The sequence below is a fragment of the Xenopus laevis genome, chromosome 1L (assembly GCF_017654675.1).
Source record: "Xenopus laevis strain J_2021 chromosome 1L, Xenopus_laevis_v10.1, whole genome shotgun sequence".
Lineage (NCBI taxonomy): Eukaryota > Metazoa > Chordata > Amphibia > Anura > Pipidae > Xenopus > Xenopus laevis.
The window spans coordinates 91,911,109-91,933,374 of NC_054371.1; the positions used below are offsets into that span (position 1 = coordinate 91,911,109).

General features: G+C 39.0%; 1 protein-coding gene across 1 annotated transcript in view; it reads right to left on the reverse strand.

Annotated features, from left to right (window-relative positions):
- Positions 1-22,266, reverse strand: part of arhgap24.L (Rho GTPase activating protein 24 L homeolog) — a 366,864-nt gene that overhangs the window by 265,664 nt on the left and 78,934 nt on the right. The window lies entirely within an intron of this gene.

A 22,266-nucleotide genomic window follows, 5' to 3' on the forward strand; every position in this document is an offset into this window, starting at 1 on the left:
TTTCAGAGACCTCATTTGTGTAATCTTACTTAAAGGTAGGACTTTGGGTAATAATAGTGTGACTACATTTGCCAACCATGCAGCAGCATTGGAATGAACCTTATTAGAACCAGAAGAATTAAATGAGGCAGGCCTCCAACAGAAGACATTTGCCAAATAATGAGGCAGTAGTAGCAACAGCAGCAGCAGCAGTAGTAGTATTGGAATGAACTTTATTAGAACCAGAAGAATTAAATGATGCAGGCCTCAAACAGAAGACATTTGCCAAATAATGAGGCAGTAGTAGCAATTAGCAACAGCAGTAGTAGTATTGGAATTAACTTTATTAGAATCAGAAGAATTAAATGAGGCAGGCCTCAAACAGAAGTCATTTGCCCACTAAGGAGCAAAATTTGAAGAAACATTTTTAGAAGCCATGGTAGGCCTCAACCAGAACAAATTAGCTGACTAAGCAGCAATATTTGAAGAAACATTTTTAGAAGCCATGTTAGGCCCCACCACAAAAAAATTGCAGACAATGCAGCAAAACAGCAGTAGGAGCATTTATAGGCCCCCACCACAAAAAAATTGCCGACAATGCAGCAGTAGTACTAGGGGTAGCAGGCTGCAGCAGCAGCAGCAAGAGCAGACATATCAGCCAGATGGGGAATAGGCAAAACTATGGAGGAGGAGTCTATGAGAGAAGAGTATAGGCAGCAATGGAGAGAGGAGGGTGCGGCTATGAGGAGGAGAGGAGCCTAGTCTCTAATGTTTGCAATAGGCACTTGGATATCGCCGCTTATCCATGCCTCATTCAGTTTGATGAATGTCAGCATATCCATGCTACCAGTGGATAGCCGTGTCCGCTTCTCAGTGACCACCCCATCTGTGGCACTGAAGACATGTTCTGAAAGGACACTGGCAGGGGGCAAGAGAGCACCTCCAGAGCGTACTGGGCCAGTTCTGGCCACTGATTTTTAGAAGCCATGGTAGGCCTCAACCAGAACAAATTAGCTGACTGAGCAGCAATATTAGAAGAAACATTTTTAGAAGCCATGGTAGAACTCAACCAGAACAAAAAGCCATGGTAGACCTCAACCAGAACAAATTAGCCGACTAAGCAGCAATATTTGAAGAAACATTTTGAGAAGCCATGGTAGGCCTCAACCACAAAATATTAGCCGAATAAGCAGCAATATTTGAAGAAACATTTTTAGAAGCCATGGTAGGCCTCAACCAGAACAAATTAGCCGACTAAGCAGCAATATTTGAAGAGTCATTTTTAGAAGCCATGGTAGGCCTCAACCAGAACAAATTAGCTGACTAAGCAGCAATATTTGAAGAAACATTTTTAGAAGCCATGGTAGGCAATTAGCAAACTAAGCAGCAATATTTGAAGAAACATTTTTAGAAGCCATGGTAGGCCTCAACCAGAACAAATTAGCCGACTAAGCAGCAATATTTGAAGAAACATTTTTAGAAGCCATGGTAGGCCTCAACCAGAACAAATTAGCTGACTAAGCAACAATATTTGAAGAAACATTTTTAGAAGCCATGGTAGGCCCCACCACAAAAAAATTGCAGACAATGCAGCAAAACAGCAATAGGAGCATTTATAGGCCCCCACCACAAAAAAATTGCAGATAATGCCATAGTAGTACTAGGGGTAGCAGTCTGCAGCAGCAGCAGCAAGCGCAGACATATCAGCCAGAAGGGGAATAGGCAAACCTATAGAGGAGGAGTCTATGAGAGAAGAATATAGGCAGCAATGGAGACAGGAGGGTGCGGCTATGAGGAGGAGGAGAGGAGCCTAGTGTCTGTCTGCAATAGGCACTAGGGATGTCGCGGACTGTTCGGCGGCAAACTTGTTCGCGCGAACATCGGCTGTTCGCGTCCGCCGCAAGTTCGGGAACGTCGCGCGACGTTCGCCAATAGGCGTTCGCGTCAAAATCGTTCGACCATTCGACCATTCGATCGCTAAAATCGAAAGATTTTCGTTCGATTCGAACGAAAATCGTTCAATTCGAACGAAAATCGTTCGATCGAACGATTAAAATCCTTCGATCGTTCGAATCGAACGATTTTCGGATGTTCGAAGTTCGCGAACTGTTCGCGAACTGGTTGCATTTTTTGCCGGTGTTCGCGAACGGCGTTCGCGAACACATTATCGGCGGTTCGCTACATCCCTAATAGGCACTTGGATATCCCCGCTTATCCATGCCTCATTCAGTTTGATGAATGTCAGCATATCCACGCTGCCAGTGGATAGCCGTGTCCGCTTTTCAGTGACCACCCCACCTGCAGCACTGAAGACATGCTCTGAAAGGACACTGGCAGGGGGCAAGCCAGCACCTCCAGAGCGTACTTTGCCAGTTCTGGCCACTGATTATTAGAAGCCATGGCAGGCATCAACCAGAACAAATTAGCTGACTAAGCAGCAATATTTGAAGAAATATTTTTAGAAGCCATGGTAGGCCTCAACCAGAGCAAATTAGCTGACTGAGCAGCAATATTAGAAGAAACATTTTTAGAAGCAATGGTAGACCTTAACCAGAACAAATTAGCCGACTAAGCAGCAATATTTAAAGAAACATTTTTAGAAGCCGTGGTAGGCCTCAGCCAATAAGGGCAGCCATGTAAAAGAGGTGCCCCGACCAACCTCTTCTTGACTGCCCTCCAGATGCAGAAGGTCATCTGGCTCAACCTGCCCCTGCTCTGTACCCTCTGAGCCCTATAGCTGGGGTGGTTGGATGGCATCTGCTCCCCATGCTGTGCAGGCACCCAGTCCTCCTCTCCCTCATCCTCCTCATCTGCACCATCTCCTCCTCATCCTGCCTCCGTGCCCCTTCTGCCTGCCTATGGGGCCTACTCTCCTCCTCCTCCTCAGGCATGTCACCCTCCTCTAGCAGGCCATCCAACGTGCGCTTGAGGAGAAACACCAGGGGCATCACATCACTAACACACGCATTGTCCCTACTAAGAAAGCGTGTTGCCTGCTCAAAGGGGGCAAGTACTCGGCAGAGCTGCCTCAGCTGCTGCTTGGAGCTGGTGGGGAGTGAACTACCACTTTACCTGAGTCTGGAAGGCGGCCACAAGCTCAGTTGCATTATGATTCCTCTCGTCCAGAGAGGAGTTGCAGCACAGCCTGGCAGGTCTTGTTCTGCTCTGAAGCATAACTGTAAGGACACTTCAGGGGTGGCTCATCCATATCAGAAGAGGAGGAAGTGAGTGTGTGGGGTTTGCCCTGTACCCCACGGGGAGGCACCTGTAGCCTGAGGTTAGTGCCCTGCTTGCACCCTCCCCAGCACTCATTAGGGTGACCCAGTGGGCAGTGTATGATATGTATCTCCCCTGCCCATGCCTGCTGGTCCACGTGTCAGTGGTGCAGTGCACCCTGCAGCCGACAGCATGATCCAGCGACAGGGGCACATTCTCCACCACCTGCTGGTGGAGGGCAGGGGCGGCTTTCCTGGCAAAATAATGTCGGCTGGGGATCCGCCAGTTAGGGGCAACGCAAGCCATCAGCTGTCGGAAGGGGGCTGCGTTGACTAGCTGATAGGGCAGCAGCTGCACTGCCAGAAGTTTTGCCAGGCAGGCATTGAACCTCTGCACTTGGGGGTGGCTGGGGTCGAAAGGTGCCTTGCGGCCAAGGAACTGGGGGAGGGAAACCTGGCAGGACAGGGGCCACACTGATGATGGCAGTGAGGAGGAGGAGTCAGAGGGAGCTGCAGAAGAGGCAGAGCTACACAATGGCCGCCTCCAACTGTGAGCCTCAGAATCCTCTTCCCTTGCTACTGGGGATGGGGAGCTAGTACCTCTTCCCTTAGGAATGGGAGGAGGTTAACCGGAAGCACCACTGCCCCCCGATGCCTGGGCACTTTGGTGCTGCTCCCATGTCATCCTGTTTTGACGTTTCATATGGGAACTTAAAGCCGACGTTCCCATATGTGACCCTGTCTGCCCCCTTCTAATTTTCTGCCAGTAGAGCTGGCACACTTCTACTGACTGGTCCTCAGTCTGGCAGGTGAAAAATACCCACACTGCTGAAGTGCGGGCCACTGCCTTGCCTGCTGTGGAGGGATGGGGATGGTCCCCACCCGTACGCCCAGAGGCTCTGGACCCTGGTGCAGTGCTGCCCTGTTGCCTGCCCCCCCTAGCAGAGGTTGGTGGGGTTTTCTGCCTCTGTGGGGCCGGCTCATCAGGGCCAGCTCATCATCCTCATCATCAACAACACACAGTCCCCCCCCCCCCTGAACTGCTGCTGTTATCCTCCTGAGCCCAATTCGAAGTCGTCTGAAGTTTCCTCACGAGTAAACTTCGGGCAACTTTGGAAATTGAAGTGTCGCGAGTGCAATGGCGCAGGTGTTTTTTCATTAAAGCAGACGGAAGTAGTCGGGGAGATTTGTCACCCCAAAGAATCGCCCCAAAGAAGAGGCAATTAGTCGCCAGGCAACTAAATCTTCTCGAATCTCAAGGAAAGTCCATAAATTAAATTATGCCATAATGATGTTCTATAAGCAGTAAATACCTCTCATTCAATCTGTAAAGAATGCTGAAATATTGCCACAGCATAAGAAAGTATGTCCCATTCCTTTAAACACTAACTAACATCTTTAGGTGTTGTATTTTCAGATTCAAGCTACAGTATTTCCAGGTTTGGGGTATAATAAATATCAAATATTCTATTTTTTTTCAAATTTTTTAACCAAAAATATACAACTTGAAAACTCGAATTTTTGTGGAAAAAACAACTTGAACCATAACCTCAACATGTTTTAGGTGATGTATTTTTAGATTCCAGCTATTTCCAGGTTTGGGGTATAATAAATATCAATTATTCTAGTTTTTTTAAAAAACTCGAACAATTCAAATTTTTTTGACCAAAAAATAAAACTTAACTCGAATTTTTCGAATTTTCGAAATCTGCCTGCAAGAATTAGTTGAGTCACTGGAAGTAGCAGTTGCATAGGTTTTTTTTGTGCCTTGGGGCCCCAGCTGTTCTCTACATTGCATCCATATTTGCTATATAGGCATTGCCCACTACTGGACAACCTTGGCTATATCTTGCAGTGTAGGGGAGGGGCAGTCAGAGGGCCAAGCATAGGGCAGCACTGGATTTAAATCTTGTGCTGCTTATTGAGTAGGAAAGAATTAATAAGTCGACTGTTTCCATTCTATGAAAAGGACTTTTTCCCTGTTTTCATTATTTTAGCTCCTGTGAAACTAAATAGGCACATTGCTGGGACCATTGAAAGAAATATGCATTGAATTCAGTGCTAAGTCATGCTCTTACAAGTACAAACAATGAAAGTCTGAGATTGACTGCACACTAAGAAAATAATAAAGAATCATGTAGAACTAGCAAAGGCAAGAAGCCTGCAGAAAAATTAAACAATTTGTATTAAAGATCTATAACATTTGGAAAATGGATAGTATTTATTAGAATATTAAACAAAGAATTATTAAAATATAAGTGAAAGTACATATTTATTTTTCTTTTCTTTTACAAGAACAATGTAAAGCAACTCAACACCTTAGAACATTTTATCTAAAGGGGTAATGGTCTCACTGATCACCTGCTGTGACTCCTTATTACTAACAGCGTGCCTTCAGTAAATATGGAGAGAGTGTAAAAAAACTACAATATGCTCTAACAGCAGAGCAAGATTAAGACTAAATAGGGCCCATCCTTAGGCTAGGTAGTGTTTTTTTGGGTCCCCACTCTCCACTGTGCCCCCACTTTAGAAAAAAGAGAAAGAAAGTAGTAATAACAATCTGCTGCACCCTTTCCACATTTGAAATGGCAGCATCAGAAGCACAAGTGAACCATAAGACAGCACAATAGCCCCCACATTTTCATGACATATTGCGGCCAAAAGCATTCTACAACATACTGTACTATAGAATGCATGCCCATCTTTGATTTATTTCAGCCATTTGGTGAACTGCAATCAGTGAAGGCCTGACTTTGTGGCACAGCGGCACAGATTATGGGGTGGCATGCTGCCCAGCCACATGTGGGGAACTCTGTGGTCTAGAAGCGCAGTTCTCTACGCTTCTTGACCCCCTCTGCAACTGATTGCACTTGCGGGGGGATGGTGGAGGATACCTGTCTGGGAGTCCCATCCCCCTGTGTGTGCACGGTCCTGAAGGGGGCAGGAGTGCAGGTGCAGGCAGGCACACACATGGACGGTGGATGATGCCTTGGCCCTTCAGACCCAACGGCAAATGGGGTTATGCTAAGATGGGTGCAAATGTAATTTATTTATTGATATCATAAAGGTACTTACTCCCAAACATGCTCCTTGCACTTCCATATAGATTTGCAAACTCCACTTCACCTGTCCTGCCTCTTTTGCTGAATAACTGCACACGTTCCTCTATTGATGTTGTAATCTAAACCTTTCTGAGCCCTTACCATGGCAGTAAATCCAGGGTTCCATCAATAGGTACAGTAGACTTGTGCCAAAACATAATTTGCAACAGAATGATGTATCCCATGCAGTGTATGTAATAAAACTTCTAACTGAAAAAATTTATTTTTGCAATAAAAGCATACTTAAAAGTGCACTTTGTTCCGTTAAAGTTAAAGTTTTAAAGCAATTTAATAGCTATCTAATCTTATAAAGATTATTACATAGAAAATTTGTCATAAATTTACTCTTATTACATTTTTCCCAATACCCATTCCCCTTTTTGAACTTTATTTTGCAAACAGCAATTATGCAGATACCTTGATGAATAGCATTTACGCATCTACAAAATATTATTTGTAAATAAACCCTCATGTCTTCTACTTGCCTTTAAAGGAGAAGGAAAGTCATTTAGCACTTGGCGTGCCAAATGTTAGGCACCCCCTAATGAATGAATTTACTTACCTGAAACCCCAGGCCAGTGCTCCTATCAGCAGAAAACTGCACTGGCCCAGAGTTATACCAGCAAGCTCCACAGAGTGCTCCTCTTCTGGGTTCTTCTTTCTTTGTGCGTCTGTGCATGTGCATTAGAGTGAAAAGCCGACTTTTAACTAAAAAGTCAGCTTTTTCTTATGCATGCATCTCTCCTGGGAAATTTGAAGAAAGAAAAAGCCGGAAGAGAAGTGTTCCTTGGTGTTAGCTGGAATAACCCCGGGCAGGTGCAGTTTTCTGCTGATAGGAGCACCGGGGCTTCAGGTAAGTAGATACAATCACTTGGGTGTGCCTAACATTTGGCAGCCCCAAGTGCTAAAGGATTTTCCTTCTGCTTTAAGTAATCCAACAGAAATACCTTAATGCTAAAACAACTGGATTAAATTTTCAAAGTCTGTTCTACCAAGCCCCAAGTCCCAGGCATTCCTTATAAGATATGCATTGGATATGTATTGGAAAGGCAATAACTGAAGAATGTTGGCAACATGCATATCTTTAGAAGCAGTATAGATTCCAATATTACATTACGTTCATTATGGCTACAAGGCTAAGTATGGTTGATTATTTTGTGTCATATTATTATTATTGTTATTATTATTATTATTATTAACAAAGGTGTTCATCCATCATTATGCCATAAATTTGTCACTGGAAAAATCCTTGTTCATAGTCCTGCATTCTTGTCCTAACTTTATTAAACTGTAACAGAAAATATGTCTGATTTATTGAGAGAAAACTGGAGTACCTTTAGCATTGACTGAATCATATTTTACAATTATTTGCATGCATTATATGGTATTTTATCTATTAAGAAAAATAGAGTAATCAGTTTGACCAAGAATATGTCCAGTTTAATTTAATAGATAAATTTATGTTGGATGTCATTAATATAAAGGATGCTGGTACCATGAGAAATACTCTATGCATAATATCACAGCAAGGTTGATTTAAAAAACAAGATTAATTCAGAAATATAGCAAGCTCTTTTGAATATGTTGTTATTCAATAGATGGAAAATAATTCAGAGTTGTAGTTAAACTCTTAAAGGCACATTTATCAAAGGTCGAATTTCGAATTCATGTGACTTTTTAAAAACTCCCCTAAACTCCCATAAATACGAAATTCGACCAATCGAAATTTATAAAAAAAATTTGAATTTTTCTAACTCGGATGAATTAAATTGACGCAAAAATTCTAATCGAATTCAAACTCTAATTTTAGGAAGGCTGCAAACAACTCTAAATTGATCCCTGGATGTCTCCCATTGACTTAAACAGCAATTCAGCAGGTTTTAGGTGGCGAATTTGAGTTCTTAAAGGGCCAGAGTATGATAAATCTTAAAAATCTTTGATTTGATTTTTAAAAAAAAAAAAAAAAAAAAACTCGAATAGAATTTGAAATAACTCTGTAGTCGAATTTGACAGTTTTGACCATAAAAGAAATCGAAAATTCAAATTTTCAATTTGACCCTTAATAAATCTGCCCCTTAAAGTTTGTTGATTGAGAGTAACTAAAGAGACATCAAACAAAGCATTAAATATGCTTAGAGGACTGTTACATATTTTAACTACCATCAAGATATGGAAAATAATATATTAGTATCTGCATCTGTTATCACAGCATGTTGATCTTTCATATGGTGCCTACAAACTGGATAAACATTGAGATATGTAGAATTCATATTACATATTATAGAAGGACTACAGTTCTCGTTCTAATCTAGAAAAATCACTACATATCTGAAGCAGAAAGTTTAAAGGAGAACCAAATCCTTAATTATAAAAACCCCTACTCTACATAGGCCCCTCTCCCTGCTCCCCCCCCAGCCTAGCTGTTACCTTTGGTAAATGCCCCTAAGTCTTTACTTACCCCTCTTTGCAGATTCAGAGCAACGGAGCTCACAAGCACTATCTTCCGGCTCTTCTGTAATCTTCGGGTCTTCTGCTGGTGCAATTTCCATAAATTTCGGCGCATGCGCAGTTGTCAAAAGCCTGAAGACTGATCAAACTGTGCATGCGGCAATATGGTACTTACTTCCCAAAGATGACGGAAGAGAAAAATATGCCACCCGTGAGCTCCGCTGCGCTGAATCGGCAAAGAGAGTTAAGTGAAGAGTAAGGGGGATTTACCAAAGGTAACAGCTAGGCTGGGGGGAGCAGGGAGGGGGTCTATGTAGGGTAGGGGGGTATGGGATTTTATAATTAAGGGTTCTCCTTTAAAGGAACAGTAACCACAAAAAATAAAACAAATAAAGTAATTCAAATATAATGTACCGTTGCTATTCACTGGTAAAAGTTATGTGTTTGCTTTAGAAAGACAACTATAGTTTATGTAAATAGGCTATTGTATAGCCATGGGGCAGCCATTCCAGTTAAAAAAGGAGAAAAGGCACAGGCTACTTAGAAGATAACAGATAAGCTGTGTAACAGAATACAATGGGATGCTACAGAGTGCATCTTGTATCTACTATGTAACTTCAGCTTTGAATGGCTGCCCCCATGACTACATACAACTTTTTTTTTATATAAATATGATTATGAAGATTTTCATTCATCCAGGTCATGGTACTGTATATCGAATACAAGTAATTTAAAAATAAACAACTGGACTTGCTGAGTAATTATTGAAGATGTTTCACTGCTTATCTGAGCAGCTTCTTCAGTTCAACTGACTGGTGTGGGAAGTTCTCGGTATATAGACTCTTCCACCAATCCAATCACAACGGCACACTGCAACTCGTCAGAGAGGTGACATCTGAAATTCACAGAGGTGTTGAACTATGATAGGATTACCAATGTGTCATGCAACTCCTGAGAGTTGCATGAATGGATGTGTGAAGTGTTCTGAAATCGCCAGGGTAAAGATGTTAGAACATAACATATTATTTATATAAACTATAGTTGTGTTTCTAAAGCAAACATGGCAGCTGTACCAGTGCAGGGAAACAGTCAATTACATTTTGATTACTATAAAACACTTAAATTTTTTCATGTTTCTGTTTCTTTAAGCAAAAAATTGTATATAGTGTAAAACTTAATTCTCACAAAATCTATGGAGGGGATTTATAAAAATTTTGAGTTTTGGCTTTTTTCTATGATTACAAAAAACACAGCGAAAAAAATCAAACGTGAAAATACTTAAGAATATTCTTCAGAACCTCTGATAGTCAGCATTTATTAAAGAACCTTAAAGTCACCAGCAAACATTTCAACTGATATTCATTATTATTAATATTAGTAATGGGCGAATTTGCAGCAAATTTCCAATCAAAGTTTTTTCGACACCGGCGTCAATTTTGACGCCAGCGAATTGTCGCCCACGTCAAAATCAACTTTCTGACTTTTTTTTGTCCATTTTGTGAAATTGTGGACAATTTGAGACTTTCGTGGCAAAGCGAAACAGGACAAATTCGTCCATCACTATTATTTCTTCTTTATTTATTCTTTGTATTTTTTTAGTCATGTGCCTTCTTCTTCTCACTTTTTCCAACTTTTAGATGCGGCCCACTGACCCCATCTAAAAAACAAATGCTCTGTAATGCTACACATTTTTTATCATTGCTAATTTTATTGCTACTTTTTATTATTCATCTTTCTATTCATGGCCCTCTACTATTCATATTCCAGTCTCTTATGCAAATAAATGAATGGTTGCTAGGATAATTTGGACTGTAGCAGCCAGATTGCTCAAATTGCAAACTGAAGAGCTGCTGAATAAAATGCTAAATAACTCAAAACTCATAAATAATTAAAAATGAAAACTTACAAATTTTATCAGAATATCACATACAAACCTTAGCGCATCATGCTAAAAAGTTAACTCAAAGGTGAACAACCCCTGTAAAACATTTAAGCTTTTTGTTCTTTTTTTTGCTGTGATAACAGATGCAGATTTTTTATTAAAAATGAACAGAACAAAGTGCACAGTGTGGAACAATTCTCTGTTGTGTGCACAGGAATATTCTGTCACATTTTTTCTTAAATAAGCTAGTTGAACCAGTTTTGTCTTAGTTTGGCATGTGTGTTTTTTATTCTCGACCTCGAAAATTAGTAAATAGGACTCTTAGAGGCCAATTTATCAAAGGTCGAATTTTGAATTCATGTGAGTTGTTTTTAACTCTAAAGAATCTGAATATACTTGAAATTCAACTTGGAGGTTATTTAAGAAAAAAATTGAATACCTAAAACTTGAATGAATATTACTGACCCTAAAACTCGAATTGAATGTCAGGAAGGCTAATAGCATCTTCAAATTGGTCACTCCACCTCTCCCATTGACTTATACAAGAACTTGATGGGTTTAAGGTGGCAAATAGTAGAATTCAAATTATTCCCAGGCTATAGGTTTGATAAATCTCGAAATTAAAATAAGAATCGAGTTTGGAAAATTCACAATTCAAATTTGAGAGTTTTGACCAAAATGTTTTTTTCGAAAATCTGAATTAAATCTTAATAAATCTGCCCCCCTGTGTCCTGAATAAGAAATAAGCTATAGTTATATTTCCTGTTTAACAAAGGTAAATGATGTGTGTGCACATATATATATATAGAGAGAGAGAGAGGAATTAAAAACTGCCTTTTAAATGCAGTAATTAATTTGCTCTCTGTGTTATTGCAATACAAGTTGCTATGAAGCAGCATATTTTATTAATTACTGTCTTGGGAAAAAATGTAATAGTATTGGGTCTATTATTCAGCTCCATGTATCCTACTGTATGTGGTTAAGTGCATTAAGAGGACATCATTGTATCCATTTCATAGCTGTTAAGAATTGATTTAATGTCCCCTGTATCACAGTTACAAGCATCTTTTTTTTTCAACAAATCTTTATTTATGACTTTTTTCATAAAAGAAAATTGGGGGGGGGTAATACCAGATCTACACAAAAAATCCACCATAGGTACAGTTACAAGCATCTATAACACTTTTGCTTCCTTACCTGGCCCTAGGGCCCTTATAGATAATAAGCATTTTATTCAGAGTAATAAAGATATGAATAAAGCTAGCATTACAATAGCTGACATTGGCTGTGAAGTACCACATCTGTCTGTGGATGTCTGCTGATAGATCTGCTAAGCTCCCCTATGTAATCTGTCAGTTTTGTCCAATAAGCAGGCAACAAATGTTGCGATGGCCCATTTATTAAGTAAAGGTGGCCATACACGGAGAGATCCGCTCGGTTGGCGATGTCGCCAAACGAGCGGATCTCTGCCAGATATGCCCACGGGCAATATCAGGCTGATCCGATCGTTGGGCCCTAGGGCCCAACGATCGGATCCTACGTTGGCTTTACGGGCGGTCGGATCGCAGATGCAGCCGCGATCCGACGTGATTTTTAGTCCCATCTGATCGAGATCTGATCGACTTTCGGCCAGATCTTGATCGGGGAAGCCCGTTGGGGGGCCCCATACACGGGCCAATAAGCTGCCGACTCGGTCTGTCGGCAGCTTTTATCGGCCCGTGTATGGCCACCTTAAACTTCTCTTATGAAAAGTCTGAACATAATCTGATTATGTCTTATCTCTTCTCTTACTATCTGGTAGGGCCTGTACATTTTTGCCACAGAACATATGAACGATCTTAAAATACTGAGCACTGCATGACTACCTTTAGTTAGTTTAGTTATTTATTATACAATGTGTTACTACAAATATACAAAAATTGGATCTATTTTCTAGAATATTCAGGACCCTGCAGTGCCCTGATAAAGAACCTTTCTGTCATTTTGGGAAGCAAGAACAAGATGTATTAAAATATATTTCCCAATGGTCCTGTTTTCTTGGGACAGTTGGAATTTCCAGTTCCCCTCCCAGCAGTCCTGCATAGTTAGTTAAAAGCCCATGGTTCACAGGTGCCTTCTGAGAAACTGAGATAGTGGAGGGGGGAGGTCTGTCACTAAATTCTGGTTTCACGCAGTACCATAAATGCAGGGGGCCATATACTATTTCTGCCATGAATGCAGGTTTTTCATTTTGTTATGAAATGCTTAGGTTCACAATATCATACAATGGTGGTGCACCTAATGCTTCTTCACTTATGACATTGTCATTCCAATCTTGTCAAAAAGGGACATGTTTTTTTATAAATAGTCATTTATTTAGGGTATGACTACTCATTGGGGTTCATTATGACCACGTTTTATTTTTTTTAAAACTGGGAGGTATGCATTATTACTATAGTATAATTCTGCACAGTGTTTTTTTTTCAGTAAGGAGGACATATGCTGTGCTATTTAGCATCTATTAGTTACAAGGAACTGGTATTATTTTATAATGTTAATAAAACGGTTCATCTCATCATGTGTATTGAAATTCTAATATAAGTACCCATTACACATAACAAATGAAATATTTATTCAGACAATACACTATATGGAATAGCATTGATGCTTTTTAAAACCTCTCTCGTCTTTTTCCTTTGTGAAGAATTGGATTCTGGGACTTGTTATCCCTCTGTTATCCAAAGAATCTGTGCACCACCCACTATGGAAAGCAAAAGGAATGCAAATCAATCCCTTCAAAATGGTAAGATAGGAATAGCATTAATGTTTTTTAAACCCTCCCTCATCTTTTTCCATTGTGAAGTGATGGATTCTGGGAATTGATATCCCTTTGTTTTCCAAATAATCTATGGAAAGCAGGAGGAATGCAAATCCATCCCTTCACAATGCTAAAACACAATAATCTATCTTGATTATAATAACAATGGAAAGAGAAGATGCACAATTACTGTACATGTAAAACAGTAATTTACAAGCTACGTGAATACAAATCAAGAAAATTAATTTGCGTCTTAAAGTAAAATGCAATCCTTCAAGGATAAACATATAAATACAGATCCAGAAGAATAGAAGAGCACACATGAATTAATTTAAAAAAAAAACACCATGTTAACTACTGGTTTGCAGGTGTCCTTTAATCCTTTAAGTGCCAGCAGAATTTGACATTTTGGTTAGGCGAAATGCCAGCCATTTTTGAAACATTTTGTGCTCACTCACTTAAGGGGCATTTTCTGAGGGGAAACCTATAATTTACCTAGGAAAACTGTACATTGTTTTTTTTGGGAGAACCTGAGCTTTCTAAATCTGCCTGAATTTTCATGTATTTCCACCAAAAAAAATGAAAAATCCCCATATTTCATAGTATATGAATTTATACCAGAAAAATATTAAATTTTACGCATGAAAATCCAACTTATTTGGAAAGCCTCATGTCTCTCGAACATGCCAATACCAAATACATATAGTTTTAGGGGAATTTGGTAGTTCTGTACAGCAAAAACTACCCAGCAGTATACCACCGAATTTTGAAAGCACAAAGGCAGAAAACGACATACTTTAGATTCCAAGGCCAAAAAATTTTGAAACAGTAAATGTACACATTCTGCTGATTCCAAAATGGGTAACTATGTCTCTCTATTCCTAACTACCAAACATCAAAGCTTGTCTGAATGTAGCGGTTTTTATAAAAATGTATATAAATTCTGAAAAATCACTTGAAAGGTTATATTTTGCTGCTCTGCATATCCCACACTGTATTAGGTACCAAGAAAAAGCACCCTGAATATGATTGCCAGGGGTCCACTGAACAATTTGATGCCCAGTGTGCATAGGTTTACCAAAGTATCTGCCATTTAGAGACCCCAATATGAAGTTAGAGCATCCAAATTGTCCAGGACTTTACTTCAGCAACTGTAAAATCAACACATTGACTGCATATTTTGTGGGGTAAAAACACCAAAAAACATGTTTACCCTCCCAAAACCATATATTTTTGGAAAGAACACATTCTACCGAATATAAAATGGGTATCCATACCTTTCTGCTCCAAACCAACGAGTTGCAAGGCTTTCCCAAAATTGTCGGTTTTGGTGAAATATCTGAAAATTGCCTCAAAGCTTCAACTTTCCAGCATCATATTTCCCGTTTATCATTACATTCCAAGAAAAAGCAACCTAAAAATGATTGCTAGGGGTCCTCCAAACAGTATGATGATGTATGTGTATAGGTTTACCAAAGTATCTGGCATTTAGAGGCCCAAAAATGAAGTTAGTCCTGTGGGTAACTTCAGCTAATGAAAAATCAACACATGACTGCTTTTTTGTGGAATAAGAACACAGAAATATGTTTACCCCCCAAAACCATATATTTTTGGAAAATATAAATTCTACCGAATCTAAAATGGGTAACCATGCCTTTCTGCTCCAAACTACTGAGTCGCAATGTATCGCCCATGTATCATTACATACCAAGAAAAGGCACCCTAAATATGATTGCCAGGGGTCCTCCATTGTGCATAGGTTTACCAAAGTACCTGGCATTTAGCAGCCCCAAAAAGTTAGCGCATACAAATAGTCCTGTGGGTAACTTCAGCTAATGAAAAATCAACACATAGGAGAAAGATCTCTGTTTGGTGCTAAATTAAGCATAGAAATCCATGTTTAAGACAGGATTTTTTGTTTTCACTTGGTGTGTGAATGTGTGAAATTTGGGAAGTTTTGAGTTGATTTTCTTAACTAAAAATCGATTTTTCTTTTGAACCAGAAGATGAGTAATTGCTAGCTGTTATCTAGTATAGGTAAATCTAAAAACCACTGGACTTGCTGTGTAATCAATGAAGACGTTTCACTACTCTGGTGGGACTGGTGTGGGAAGTTCTTGGCATATAAACTCTTCCACTAATCAAATCACAATGACACATTGTAACTCTTCAAAGAGGTGACATCTGAAGAAATTCACAGAGGTGTAGATTCTACACTACTACACAGGTATTTTCGCTGAACAAGGTTCCAGATAACATGGTCGTTACATAGAGTACCATAGAGTCTTAATTTTAACTTGAAAGTCTTTTGTTTTATTTATGGTAGCTTTAATATGTTTATTCTATTCCTTGTAGATCTCAAAAGAAAAAACTATAATGATTCTTTCATGGAATATAAAAAAGGAAAAAAACCTCTTGTTTTTATTTAAAAAAATAACTTTTGGTGAAAGTCACACATGGTTAGTATACAACATTGTTATTTATGATGAATATGTGAAATATACAATAATATGGTTTGTACCAATGGATATCATGTGTTCAATACTGGGTATATAAAAGTTTGTTTGGGAGTGGGTATTTCACCTCTTATGAAGTCCACAAGAGGGGATTAAACTTTTTTTCACTAACAAAAGATAAAACATTCCTCAAATAAACAGTTTAGACTGTGATTTAAAATAGCTTCCATGCTTCAAGGTCACATTTATAAAGCAAATGTCTCAACCAACATTTTCCTTTTGCTGCTATCAACTATATTTTTCCCCACCCCTGTATTGTACTGTATTAACCATAATCCTTTCAATTTTCCGGTACTGTTAAATATATTAGAGGAAGCAGAAACTGCATGAAAGCAAAAGTGCAAAAAATAAAAAAAATAACAGTGAACCATTACAGCTGCCAAGCACAGACAATTATCCAGGAATTCCCCAATGGCTAAAAGTTCAAAATGGATGTTGAAAGCTTGTTTGTATGCACACCAATATATAAGCATTTTGGTAAAATGCAGTGTTTGAATATGTCATGTAGCAATTGTGCAAATATCACAATTGGTAGCAATGTGCCCAAAGTATCAAAGTACCAAAAATGAAGCATCCATTTTTGCTTTGCTACTTTTGTACCCAAAATTAGGCATCAGTAAGGGAACCTTATTACCTTTTTAGCAAGTTTTTGCAAGACTGAACTGTGCACCACATGCAAAGCATTAAGGATATCATAATAAATTACATTAACAACAATTGTAAGAATAACAGCTGTAAGTAATTAATAAATAAGCTATACTGTAATTCACAATATTGTTCTTATTATTTTTTCCACTTCAAAATTAAACAGAGTTTTAAATGAATAACTGAATTTTTTTAAATTAAAACTTTAAATGAAGAACAGTGGGAACTTATTTAACTTTACTTTTATCCAGTTGTGTTGGAATTTTAACAGCTGAAGGGTAAAACAGTAATTGGAGAGTGTACAAAGAATTTTATTGTTGAGAAAAAGGTCAGACATCACTAGCTTAAGCCAAGGGCCATTAAATATATTAGCATTTTACTTTTTTTGAGATGCCACAGAGATAAGGGTTCTGTAGGGAGAACACAGCTGACAAGAATGTAAAGAAAGGCAAATGCACAAGTATTACACCAGACACTTGCATTTAACTGTTAAAGACCTGTTAATAGTACAGTCCAAAATAGTGTTTTTTTATAGATAGAAATTAATATTTTTCAGATAGTTCTGCCTGTTCCTCTTTTTTTCTTTTAACATAAAAATGCAAAAGCATTCTCCAGCAAGGCAGAGGTGGAGATTCTAAGGTGGGGGTAATTGATTTGTATTAGGTTACTTAGAACATGTGCAGACGAGAAGTCAGCCAGGGGAATTAGACACAGTTGTTCTGCATATAAGCCCGAGAAGGAAAACCAACAAAAGTGCCAGCAGGCTATACTAACATCGTCCTCTTGTGGGGATGTTAATTCTAATGTGATTATTGTTTCTAACTATGTCCTCACAATGAACTTTGTATATTAAGTTTTTGTCCCTAACAGGAGACTAAAAAAAGTTGATACTATTTTGAAAGTTAATAATGTATTCATAAAAGGAGGTTACTTTTGCAGCCATGGTGACTCTGATGCTGAATTTATCTCATCCAGTATAGATGCCTTGGGGGATGAGGTCAATTCATCTTTATCACATACTAATTTGTATAATATACAAACTAATCATATTCAAACGAATCAATTTGTTGACCAGTTCATATTTTCTTTCGAGGAACTGTGTGCTATCAATATTATGGGGGATTTAAGGGCTGCTGCACCTATTGTTTTTGAAATAGACCACCATTCTAGCTTGAATTATAAATTATTTCAAAGAAGCTCTGACAAGAGTGGTTCTCTAGTGATTTTATATGCTACCTACTATAAGGGTAGGAGGTAATGGTTTTGCCAGTGTTTAGGTCCTTTGGCCCCTGGGCATAATTTAGTCAGCCAGATTGGGTCCTCAGTTATAGAAGGGGAGGTTCCTTTTCCTGTTTTAAAGTACTCTGCTGGCAGTTCAATGATTGGCCAGTAAATGTCACTCTATTTTATTTTATAAAAGGCTCAGTCTCTTTTGATCTGCACACTTGCTGGAGAAAGTACTGTGGTGCTCCTTTGGGCCTGAAACAAAGAGAGAATAAGTGAAGTAAGTGCAAGGGCAGTTCTGTTATAGTCACTCTAGGAGTGAAATACAGGATCAGGAGTTATTTATTGAGCAGCCAGAGGCTCCAACAAGCAGACCAGGAGGGCTAGTACCCTGCAGTGACAAGGTCACCAGGTTAGGGACTCAAGTGGTTAGGCTCAGGGATAGAGTGGAGAGTGGGACCCCTGTGAAATTTGTCTTCAGTGGGGATTGTGCACCAAAGGCAGGAAATACTACCTCTGAGGTGATTAACACTCATCCTATAAGTTGTGAGTATACACTAGATGATTATTTGTGGGAAGCAATTAGAGATTATTTGTGTGACCACAAACAACACCCCATCAAAAAGAGACTCTAAAGAGATCCATAGTCTCAGTATTCTGCAAATAAACCTTTCAGCTTTATCTCAGTGTATGATTGTGGATCAAAGAAGTTCCCAAGGGACTGGTATTACAGTCCTGTCTGTCCTGACCCTGGGTGGAAGCACACCATTTTATAGTGTACCCGTTCTCACATATAGTGGAGACATAGGACTCCTGTAGCGCCACACACAGGAAAATGCATGCTAGATTTCTTGCAGTAGCAGAAGAGGGCTACATAACCAAGGGTAAAAGTTACAAAATACTGTAGCTCCATTATCAGTTAGTTACAACCTTCCTAACTATATAGCTAGCTAGGGGCATCACAAATTGCATTTTTAAAATTCAGGATTCCATTGGGAAACCATCTTATACAGTAGACGTGTAACAATGAATGTATCCTTTTTCTATTCCTCAATTAAACTTAATAGGGGAAAGTTATTTGTTTTTGGTTAAATCATAGTAGCTTATATTCTGATTTACAAAACAGTTTTTTGTTACAGTCTTTGGAGTATATTCTCAGTACAGGTATGGGACCTGTTATGCAGAATGCTTGGGACCTGGGGTTTTCAAGATAATTTGGAGCTTTAGGTAATTTGGGTCTTCATACCTCTAGTCTACTAGAAAATCATGTAAATCTTTACAGGGATTTATTTATAGATTAATTATATCTTAGTTGGGATCAAGTACACGCTACTGTTATTATTATTACAGAGAAAAGGAAAATCATTTTAAAAACTTTGAATTATTGGGATAAAATGAAGTCTATGGGAGACAGCCTTTCCGTAATTAGGAGCTTTCTGGATAACGGGTTTCTGGATAACAGATCCCATACCTGTACTAATAACTTCATTTTAAAAACTTTGAATTATTGGGATAAAATGAAGTCTATGGGAGACAGCCTTTCCGTAATTAGGAGCTTTCTGGATAACGGGTTTCTGGATAACAGATCCCATACCTGTACTAATAACTTCATGTTTTATATATTTTTTATCTCCAAAAAAGGGGAGCCACTTTTATAATAAGCTGCACCACCAACACTTTCTGGTTTCACCCACTTTAAAGCAAAGCCATGTTGCTATTTCCTTCTAAAGAACAGCTTGATGTCCAGTATGCATAGATGTACCTAAGTAAATCATGTAGGGTCCCCAAAATTTAAATTGTGTATTTGCTTTTCTTCCAATCCAGAATCTGAAAACAGAGCACCCTGTTTGTATCATAACACAGTACAACCCCATCATATTCAATATTACCCCACATTATTTAATGTGTATATAAATTCTCTCACCATTCCCCAATCAGATACTGTTCTCTACATAAATTTTCTGTTTTGTCCCCTGTTTTTATTCTTCTTTCCTGTTCTCTAAACCCTCTCTAATGCCCCCGCCTTCTTCATATGTATAACACTTCTCCATCTCTTCTTTACTTCTCTCCCCCAGCAATCTTTTCTCTCTTTTGCTCTTTTAACTTGTGCTTTTTAACCTCTCAGTTTTATATGCATGCATATGCATGCATATGACTTCTGGAGGAAAGCTCTGGTATTGCAAGAAAAACTCTTGCATGCCCCTCAAAGGGATGCTATTTTACATAAATAAAGAAATGGGGGGATGGCATCCCACCCCAATTCCAGAATTGACTATATATGAAATTGACAGATATCCATCAAATTAACTTGCTTTGATATGTAGTATGTAAATCTCTATAAAAAAATGGTTACGAAGAACAACAAAGACTAGGTAAGGAGGGAGATAAGTAGTATGTAGAAAGTGAGCAAGTAAGTGAGAATATCAGACAATGGATAAGCAGGTTGCACCATTTTGATTGAAAATGAATGCGTGGCCTAACGCCTAAAGCGGGATTTGCTGTATCATACCATTTTAAATTCAACTCCATGACAAACGTAATGAAACACCAAATGTTTGTTTTGTTTTAGTCATAAGGAAACAAATGCCATACTGTACGTCTTGCAGTAAAATACATCTAGCCAATACCATGGCTTTATTCTTTGACACACAGACATTTTAGCTTTCTGATATATGGTTACAGTAATAGATGCAAATATACTCTGCACTGCAAAAAGGTAACTTTGGCCTGGAGACTGAATAGCAGAAAATCCATTCTTCAGCCTGTAATTGCTGACACAGACCATTCTGGGGAAATCTTCTTTTTTTTGTAGGACTGCTTTACTACACAGAATGAATTAAACTTTATAAATGTTTGAAACCATAGTGCTCATGGGTAAAGTACTGAGTGTACCAACAATGCACCTTACTCCCTTGGCTTTTCACTCCATTCCAAAGTGGCACAGATTTAGGATTGACAGTAAACTGACACACATGCAGTCACAAATTGAACCCCATACTGTAAAGTGCAGCAGGTAGGTATAGATGCCTACATGCAGGCCTGGTATTAGTTTACCAATCCATGAGCTCTAGGAGCATCTGAATTTGCAGTGCATATTGGAAGATCTGTACTAGGTTCACTTGCAATCACAGCACTCTCCGCTACACATTACTCCAGACAGATTATTTAGCACAAGAAAGTAGAGTTTATCAAATGTGAACTGGGACTGGTGCAAGTGCAATGAGTTTTCTGTGCTAGTGGGGGGTAGTCTTGCGCACATTAGCATTCACAATATTTGTGAAAAGTATGTACACTTTTTTCCTGAACATCAGTAGATGAGCTTTCTGCATCTAATCTCTGAAAATACCCACCTGCAAATGTCTGCCATTTTCCAAACCTTTTCCATTATTCTCTCTCTAACCTTATTCAGATTCCAACTCTTCCTTCTTCCTGTCTTCAGGGCCGTATTTATATATAGGGAAATCCGTTCCCTTGATCCTATGCCTTCTTCTCTGCTCAAACACGGTGCTGCTGAGCTTACTCAAGCACTTACTCACATCTTCAATTCTTCTCTTGCTTCTAGAGCCTCTCCCTCTCCTTTCAAACAGGACTGTGTAAAACCTATTCTTAATAAGGCCACGATTGACCCATCCTGTCTGTTGAATTACTATCCTGTTTCACTTCTACCGCTTGCCTCTAAACACCTAGAACATATAGTGTTTTTCTGTATAACTAACTTTCTACACACCTATAATCTAATGGACCCTATGCAATCTGATTTCCGGCCTGCACATTCTACTGAGATTGCATTGTGCAGAGAGATGTGAGAGTTACAAATGATCTTCAGGTTGCTAAAGCCAAAGGTCACTTCTCTATCATTATCCTCCTTGACCTATCATCTGCATTTGATATAGTTGACCACTCTCTCCTGATGCAAATTCTGTATTTGCTTGGTATCCATAACCAGGCTGCATATTGGCCCTCTTCTTACCTCTCTAACCGTTCATTCACTGTGTCCTATGCTAATGAAACCTTATCTCCAGTTCCACTTAATGTATACGTGCCGCAAGGCTCTGTACTTGGCCCATTGTTGTTATCATCTGTATGCTGATGATACCCAAATATATTTTCCCCCACTTCATTAAAGGGATACTGTCATGGGAAAACATTTTTTGCTCCAGCAAAATTCTGCACTGAAATCCCTTTCTCAAAAGAGCAAACAGATTTTTTTATATTCAGTTTTGAAATCTGACATGGGGCTAGACATATTGTCAGTTGTCAGTAAAGAGTCTAGCCCCATGTCAGATTTCAGAATTAAATATAACAAAATCTGTTTGCTCTTTTGAATTCTGCTGGAGCAGCACTATTAACTGATGCGTTTGGAAAAAAAACATGTTTTCCCATGACTGTATCCCTTTAACAGTTGAAACCAAGGCTCAAATTTCTAACTGCCTCCTAGCAATCTCCATCTGGATGAACC